The sequence below is a fragment of the Acinonyx jubatus genome, chromosome B1 (assembly GCF_027475565.1).
Source record: "Acinonyx jubatus isolate Ajub_Pintada_27869175 chromosome B1, VMU_Ajub_asm_v1.0, whole genome shotgun sequence".
Lineage (NCBI taxonomy): Eukaryota > Metazoa > Chordata > Mammalia > Carnivora > Felidae > Acinonyx > Acinonyx jubatus.
This window is the reverse complement of record NC_069382.1, coordinates 147391655-147400549: the sequence shown is the minus strand read 5'-3', so window position 1 is coordinate 147400549 and position 8895 is coordinate 147391655. Positions and strand designations below refer to the sequence as shown.

Here is an 8895-nt window from a genome sequence, read left to right as displayed (position 1 = left end):
TCAGCTCTTCCCTGGGTGTCCTGCCTGTTGGACTTACCCTGTTGATTTTGGACCTGCCAGCCTCTATTATAATGTGAGCCAATTCCTTAAAATAAAGTTTGTTCTTTCTCTCTCTCTCTTTTTCTCATTCTCTGTCTCTACACACACACACACACACACACACACACACACACACACCCTCAGCTGTTTTGTTTCTCTGGAGAACCCTAACTACTATACCCCTTAAATCTATGTGGAGTGATTGACTAATCCTGGCCAATGGATAAGTGAAGCGTGTCACTTCTGCAGTGAGGTATCTAATTACCTGGTGTGCTCTCTCCACTTTGTCTTCTCCTCCTGTGGCATATTTGGAAGCCACATGTGGAGGATAGCTACATGTGGTGCACAAGATGGATGAAGCCTGAAGATTGGCCCAATATGACGCAACAGACATTTCAGGATTATCTGCTACAGCAGCTGGAACTAGTTACCCTGACTAATACAGGTATATGTTATTGTGTACAAACTGAACTAAAAAGGAAAATTCTGCATTATTTGGAGCATAAAAGAAAAAAAAAAAAAGCAGCTCCTGACACCTGGAAACTATCCTGAACACTTTCTCACAGAACACCAACATCGGACAAAGCATTCTCTGACTATGATATCAAGAAAGAAACAAGCCATGGCATGAATAAGTCAGGGGAATCAAAGGTACAGCGTAGAGAACACAGTCAATGGTACTCAGTAGTGATAGATGGTGGTTACACTTGTGGTGAGCACAGCATAACCTACAGAGATGGTGAATCACTATGCTCTACGCATGAAACTAATGTAACATTGTGTGTCAACCATACTCAAATTTATAAAAATAAAGACAGAAACCAGACCACTCTGTAATCATGTGTGAAGACAGAGAAAAATGTAAATGTTGTCCAAACAATTCAATTTAACATCTCCCTATCTCGAGTAACATGAATGAATGCTGCTCATTTTAGCTTCCCTCTAGTCTTCCCTTCTTCTAAGTCAGATATTCTAAATACCCAATCAGGAGAAGCCCTGCTTCTTGACAGCATGCAATCCAGAAAAAAAAGCCTCAGAACAAAGACTTAAAATTCCTTATATCTTCCCCCAAATCACCTAACCAACACTGAAATCCTATTTTAAAAGTCCTTTCCAACACTTACTGAGATGCCCTGTGATTTCCCAGCACCAGTTGTGCGGCCTCCTTCAACTGCTCATGACAGCAGAAATCTAAATTGTCCAAAGACAGGTGTGTTCCTAGTAGTCTTTAGCTGGAGAGCATCAATACGGGCAATAATTGTACCCTCAGAAAATACAGACTATCTATTTGATTCTAATCTCCTGTAGTCATGCTGATTTTCAGAGTGGGTAGATGAAAACAGCTTTGCTTTAAACCACATTGTGAGACTCTATAATCAATAACAACATGGTATCTGGATTAAATTGTTATTTTAAGAAAAACTTGGGTTTTTTCTGGGGGAATTTTTTAGCTTGAAATATGTCCAGTTGCTTATTAAAAACTTGTTACTTGTTTAGGGACACCTGAGTGGCTCAGCCAGTTAAGTGTCTGACTTCGGCTCAGGTCATGATCTCGCAGTTTGTGGGTTCAACTCCCACAACTGGATCAGCACTGATCTTGCAGAGCCTGCTTGAGATTTTCTCTCTCCCTCTCTCTGTCCCTCCCCCACTTGCTTGCTTGCTCTCTCTCTCTCTCTCAAAAATAAATAAACTTAAGAAAAATAAAAAGTAAAAAAAAAAATAAAATAAACTAGCCACTTTATATTTGATCTTCATTTATTGAAAAGTCTTTAATGGAATACATAGAGAATTACGATTTGTGTTTTGACAAATCAATTGTCAACTTTATTTTTCTTTAACAAGAAAGAAAATGTTACTCTCCAGAAACCTATGAATTGCCAAACTTGGAATTAAATGTATGGGGGAAAGTTAAAAAGACTTCACTACCTGGCAAACTTTTTAATTGGCTTTAGAACAACTGGAAAGCCTCTTGGCTAAAGACAAAATTAGATCTGCACCTCACACCATGCACTAAGATAAACTTCAAAAGGATCATATATTTAAAGTAAAAAAATAAATTAAAATTTTACAGGGCACCTGGATGGCTCAGTTAGTGGAATGTGCAATGATTTGGGGGTGGTGGGTTCAAGCCCCACATTGGGTGTAAAGATTACTTAAAAAATAAAATCTTGAAAAAATTAATAAAAATTTTACATGAATTGGAAGATGATATAGATGAATACCTTTCAACCTGGGGTCAGGGAAACTTCCCAACTATCTCAATACCCAATAACAATTAAAGAAAGAAGAATGAATAATTAATAATTTAAAAGTAGCCTGCAGAGCAGAAACACTGTAAACAAAGTTAAAATGTACATAAAAACTTGGATAAATTACTTATAACTGATAAAAGGGAGTGGAACAAAGGCCAGCATAAATGATATAATAAGAGCTCCCCAAACTCTCAAATAAAAAGACCAACAATCCAACAGAAATTATTAAAGAATATGAACAGGTAGTTCACAGAATAAGAACACAGAAATGACTCTTAAAGATAAGAAAACAATGGCCAATCTCCCTTAATAAGAAAAATTCTAAATACCACTACTGTGACAAAATATTGCTTGCCTATCAGATTGGCAATATTTAAGTTTGACAATAAATCTGTCAGGGAAAATATTAGGAATGGGAATGTTTCTCAATTTCTAGTGGAAATGCAAACTGGAACAGCCATTAAGATAACAGTTTGGCAATATATAGAAAAAATAGGGAATTAATAAGTGATTATAGCAAGCTTTCAGAATAGAAAGTTAAAAGGTCAACGAACTGTAAACAAGTTGAATTTGAAATTACAAACGCATTGTCATTTATATTAGCACCTTCAAAAAACTGAAATACTTAGGTATAAATCTAACAAAATTATGTACAAGATCTATATGAGAAAAACTGCAAAGCTCTGATGAATGAAATTAAAAAAGTAAATAAATGGACACCATATTTCATGTTCATGAATAGAAAGATTCAAATATTGTCAAAATGTCAGTTCTTCCCAACTCCAACTACAGATTCAGTACAATCCTAAATTCCATCAAGTTATTGTGTAGATATCAACAAACCAATTCTAAAGTTTAAATGGAGAGGCAAAAGACTCAAAATAGCCAACACAATATTAAAGGCAAAGAACAAAGTCAAAGGGTTGACACTATGTGACTTCATGATTACTATAAGACTATGTGGTATTGGTGAAAGAACGGACAAACAGATCAATGAAACAGAATAGAGAGCTGAGAAATAGACCCCATAAATACAGCCAGCTGATCTTTGACAAAGGAGCAAAGGCAATACAATGAAGAAAAGATGGTCTTTTAAATAACTGGTGCCAGAACAACTGGACATCCAAACCAAAAAGAAGAAGGAGAAGGAAAAGAAATAGCTACACACAGACTTTGCACCCTTATAGAAATCAACCCAAAAAGGATCACAGAGCTAAATGTAAAACACAAAACTACAAAACTCCTAAAAAATCACATTGGAGAAAATCTAGATGACCTTATGTCTGTAATTACTTTTTAAATACAACAGTGAAGGCATGATCCATGAAAGAAATAATTAACAAGCTGCAATTCCTTAAAATTAAAACTTTCTGGGGCGCTTGGGTGGCTCAGTTGGCTAAGCGTCTGACTCTTGATTTCGGCTCAGGTCGTGATCTCACGGTTCATCAGATAGAGCCCCATGTGGGGATCTACACTAACAGCTTAGTGCCTACTTGGGATTTTCTCTCTCTCTCTGCCCCTCCCCTGTTCTTACTCTCTTTCTCTCTCTCTCTCTCTCTCTCTCTCTCTCTCTCTCTCTCTCAAAATAAATAAACTTAAAAAAAATTTTTTTAACTTTCTGCTCTACATAATATACTATCAAAAGAAAGCAAAGACAAGCCACAAATTGAGAGAAAATATTTGCAGAAAACCCATGATAAAGGACTGTTACCCAAACTATACAAAGAATACTTAAAATTCAACAACATGAAAACAAACAGCCCAATTAAAAAATGGGCCAAAGACCTCAACAGGCATCTCACCAAGTGAGATATACAGATGGCAAATGAACATATGAAAGAGTTTCACATCAGATGTCATTGGGGAAACGCAAATTAAAACAACTGAGAAACCACTACACACTTATTAGAAATTATCAAAATCAGTTGATCTAACAATGAAAAAACTGACAATACCAAATGTTGGCAAGGGTGAGGAGCAATGGGAACTCTCATTCATTGTTGGTGGGAATGCAAAATGCTACAGCCACTTTGGAGGATACTTTGGCAGTTTCTTATTAAAATAAATATACTCTTACCATACAACTCATCAATCTCACTCTTTGATATTTACTCAAAGGAGCTGGAAATGTATGTCTACACAAAAAATCTACATTAAAAATGTGTGTAGCAGCTTTATTAATAATTGCCAAAACTTTGAGGCAATCAAGATGTTCTTCAATAGGTGAATGGATAAACTGTGATACATCCAGACAGTGGATTAATATTCAGCACTAAAAAGAAAGATCTGTTAAGCCATGAAAAGACATGAAAGAAAATGAAGTGTATATTACTAGGTAAAAGAAGTACTATTATATGACTCCAATCATATGACATTCTGGAAAAGGCAAAACTATGGATACAATAAAAAGATCAGTGGTCACTAGGGGCCTGGGGGCATGGGATGAATAGACAAAGCACAGAAGATTATTAGGACAGGGAAAATGCCCTGTATACTATAATTATGGATACATGTCATTATACATTTGTCCAAATCTATAGAATGCACACCACCAATTAGACTGTACCCTAATGTAAACTATGGACTTTGGGTCACAATAATGTATCAATGTAGGCTCGTCACTGCCAACAAATGCACCACTCTGGTCAGGGATTTTGATAAAAGGGCAAGTTGTGGATGTGTGGAGGCAGGGGGTTTAGGAGAAATCTCTGTACCTTCTGTTCAATATTGTTGTGAATATAAAACCATTCTAAAACTTAAAGTCTGTTAACATATTTACCCAAAAACATGATTTTACCCTTGACATTTCTACCTCTAGGAATTTATCCCAAATATACACTGGAAAAGTATGAAATGATATACAAACATTATTTATTGTGAAATTATTTATAAAATTAATTACTAGCAACAATAAAAATATCCATCAACAATTTCACTGAAATCCCAGGATACAAAATCAACATATAGACATCAATTGCATTCTTTTACACTAATGATAAAGAATCTGAAAACAAATAAATACAACCATCCCATTCACAACACCATCAAAAACAATAAAGTTCTTAGGAATAAATTTAACACAAGGAAGTAAAAGATACATACAACAAAAACTACAAAATTTAGCTAAAAGAAATCAACACAAAAAGTGGAAAAATATCCTGTGTTCATGGATCAAAAGACTTAATATTGTTAAGATGGGCATAATACCAAAAGCCTTCGACATTCAGCATAACCCCAACCAAAATACCAATAGCATTCTTCACAGAAACAGAAGAGAGAACACTAAAATTTGTGTGGATCCACAAAAGACCTAAAATAGGCAAAATAATTTTGAGAAAAAAGAGCGAAGACAGAGGTACCATGTTTCTGGATTTCAAGCTATACTACAAAGCCATGGTAAAACAAAAACAAAAACAAAAACAAAACAGTACTGGCACAAAAATAGACACAACCTATGGAACAGAGTAGAAACCCCAGAATTAAATACCAGTATATACTGCCAACTAATATTTGCCAAGGAAGCCAAAAACAGCCAATAAGGAAAAGATAGTCTTTTCAATAAATAGTGCTGGGCGAACTAGAGAACCACATGCAGAACAATGAAATTGGACCCCTAACTCACACCACTCACAAAAATTAATTTAAAATGGAGTTCCATCAGAAGTAGGAAAAGAGAGTGGACCCCAGAGAGCCCTGAGCAGTCCCACTGCCTCCACAGGCCTAGTTATCATCACACCCCAGGAGGAGCCCAGCTACCTAATCTGGCCCCAGTCACCATCACCATAGCTGTAAGCACGGAGGCTGAGACCCAGTAGCCAACCGCAGTCCTTGCCCTCAGCACTGCTGACACCAAGCCCAGTACAATGGGCAGTGGCCTCATGGGGGACACTAGCCAGCAGCCACAAGATCACTGCAATGGAAGGTTTGGGAACAGTAAAATGGTTCAACGGATATGGAAGAAACGGATATGGTTTCATCAACTGGAATGACACAGAGGACAATGTACACCAGCTTACCATAAAGAAGAACCCAGGAAGTACCTTCCCAGTGCAGGAGACAGAGAGGCTGGAGTTTGATGTTGTCAAAGGAGAAAAGGGTTCAGAAGCAGCTAATGTGACAGGCCTCAGTGGAGTTCCACTGCAAGGCAGTAAGAATGCAGCATACCATAACCATTATAGGCGCTATCCGTGTCACAGGGGTCCTTCATGCAGTTACCCACAGAATTACCAAAATAGTGAGAGTAGGAAAAGAAGAAGGGATTGGAGAGTGCTCCCAAAGGCCAGGCCACATAGCATAGGCCCTACCACAGATGGTGGGTTGGATTCCACTTTACTATGTGCAGAGGCCCTATGGGCATGGACCACAGTATTCTCAACCTCCCTATCCAAGCAGGCTGCAACAGAAGAAGATAAAAAAGTGAGACAGAATATTACTGGGGCTATAGATCATGATTCCACAAGGGGTTCTCCTTGCCAAAGACAGCCTAGGGGCACTTGGGCAGATCAGTCAGTTGGGCATCCCACTTCGGCTCAAGTTATGATTTCACAGCTCATGGGTGTGAACCCCCATATCGGGCTCTGTGCTGAAGCTCAGAGCCTGGAGCCTGCTTAGGATTCTGTGTCTCCCTCTCTCTCTGACTCTCCCCCACTCATGCTCTGTCTCTCTTTCTCTCAAAAATAAATATTAACAAAAAAAAATTTTTTTAAGACAGTCCAGAGAACAATGAAGAAGATAAGGAAAAATCAAAGAAATGAGACCCAAAATCACCAGCCACCTCAACCTGGGTACCGCAGCAACTTCAATTACAGAGGCAGATGCCCAGAAAACTCTAAACCACAAGATGGCAAAGCAGTGAATCCACCACCTGAGATTTCGTCAGCTTCCAAGGCTGAGCACAGTGGGGATGAGTAAATGCGGCTTACCATTGTTACCATGATCAGGTTTAGTCATCCAACAAGAAAAAATCAATATGAAATCCCTGCAATAAGAAATGAGTGGCACCTGGGTGGCTCAGTTGGTTAAGCATGGGAGTCTTGACTTTGGCTAAGGTCATAATCTCATGGTTCCTGAGATAGAGCCCTACATGGGGCTCTGTGCTGGCAGCACTGAAGCTTGCTTAGGATTCTCTATCTTGCCCTCCACCTCTCTCCCTCTCTCAAATAAATAAACTTAAAAAAAAGAAAAAGATTTAAGAAATGAACAAAAGATTGGAGCTGAAGACCTTAAGTGCTTGCTTTTATCCCATTAAGCAGATAAATAGAACTATCTGCATTATCTATGCAGCATGGGTGTTTTTTTTTTAATGTTTATTTATTTATTTTGATAATGGGAGAGAGAGAGAGAGAACAGGGAAGGGGCAGAGAGAGAGGAAGAGAGAGAATGCCAAGCAGGTTCCATGCTATGAGAACCCAATGCCAGGCTCCATCCCACAATCCTGGGATCATGACCTGAGCTGAAGTCAAGAGTAGGATGCTTAATTGACTGAGCCACCCAGACTTTAAAGTTATCTTTACAGTTAAAGATAAAAGAGAGAATCTTAAAAGCAGCAAGAGAAAAATGACTTGTTACATATAAGAGATCTCCCTCATAAGACTAAGAGCAGAATTCTCAGCATAAACTTTGCAGGCCAGAAGTGAGTGCCATAATATATTCAAAGTATGAAAAGGAAAAAACTCAACCATGAATACACAACCAAGGTTATTATTCAAAATTTAAGGACAGATAAAGAGTTTTACAGAAAAGTAAAAGCTAAAGGAGTTTGTTACCACTAGCCTTACAAGAAATGTTAAAGAGATTTCTTTAAGTTGAAGAGGGGCCATAATTACTAATAAGAAAACATATGGGGGATGCCTGGGTGGCTCAGTCGGTTGAGCGTCCAACTTCGGCTCAGGTCATGATCTCGCAGTTCATGAGCTCAAGCCCCGCGTTTGGCTCTGTGCTGACAGCTGGGAGACTGGAGCCTGCTATCAATTCTGTGTCTCCATCTCTCTGCCCCTTCCCCGCTCATGCTCTGTCTCTGTCTCTCAAAGATGAATAAACGTTAAAAAAAATTTTTTTTAATTAAAAAAAGAAAAAGAAAACATATGGAAGGAAAAACCTTGCTGATTAAGGTGTATGTGTGTGTGTGTGTATGGTATATACTATACTATTTATACTATATATAAAGGTGTGTGTGTATATATATGCATATGTGTGTGTGTATATATATATATATATATACATATATATATATATAGTAAAAGTAGTGGACTAATCACATACAAAGCTAGTATGAAGGTTAAAAGACAAAAGCAGTAAAAATAAAATATAACCATAATAATTAGCTAAGGATACACAAAATAAAAAGATTTAAAATGTGACCTCAGAATACAAGTATTTACCTCTTTGGGTAGGTTTATTCCTAGGTATCTTATGGGTTTTGGTGCAATTATAATGGGATCAATGCCTTGATTTCTCTTTCTGCTGCTTCATTATTGGTGTACACAAATGCAACAGATTTCTGTATGTTGATTTTGTACCCTGCAACTTTACCGAATTCATGCACCACTCTAGCAATTTTTTTGTGGAGTCTTTCAGGTTTTCTACATAGAGTATAATGTCATCT

The 8895-nt window shown here is 37.6% G+C and overlaps 1 pseudogene; it reads left to right on the top strand.

The window, feature by feature from the left end:
- The first annotated feature begins 417 nt into the window (after positions 1–417).
- LOC106977003 (Y-box-binding protein 1-like) lies at positions 418–6711 on the top strand (annotated as a pseudogene).
- The last annotated feature ends 2184 nt before the right edge of the window (positions 6712–8895 follow it).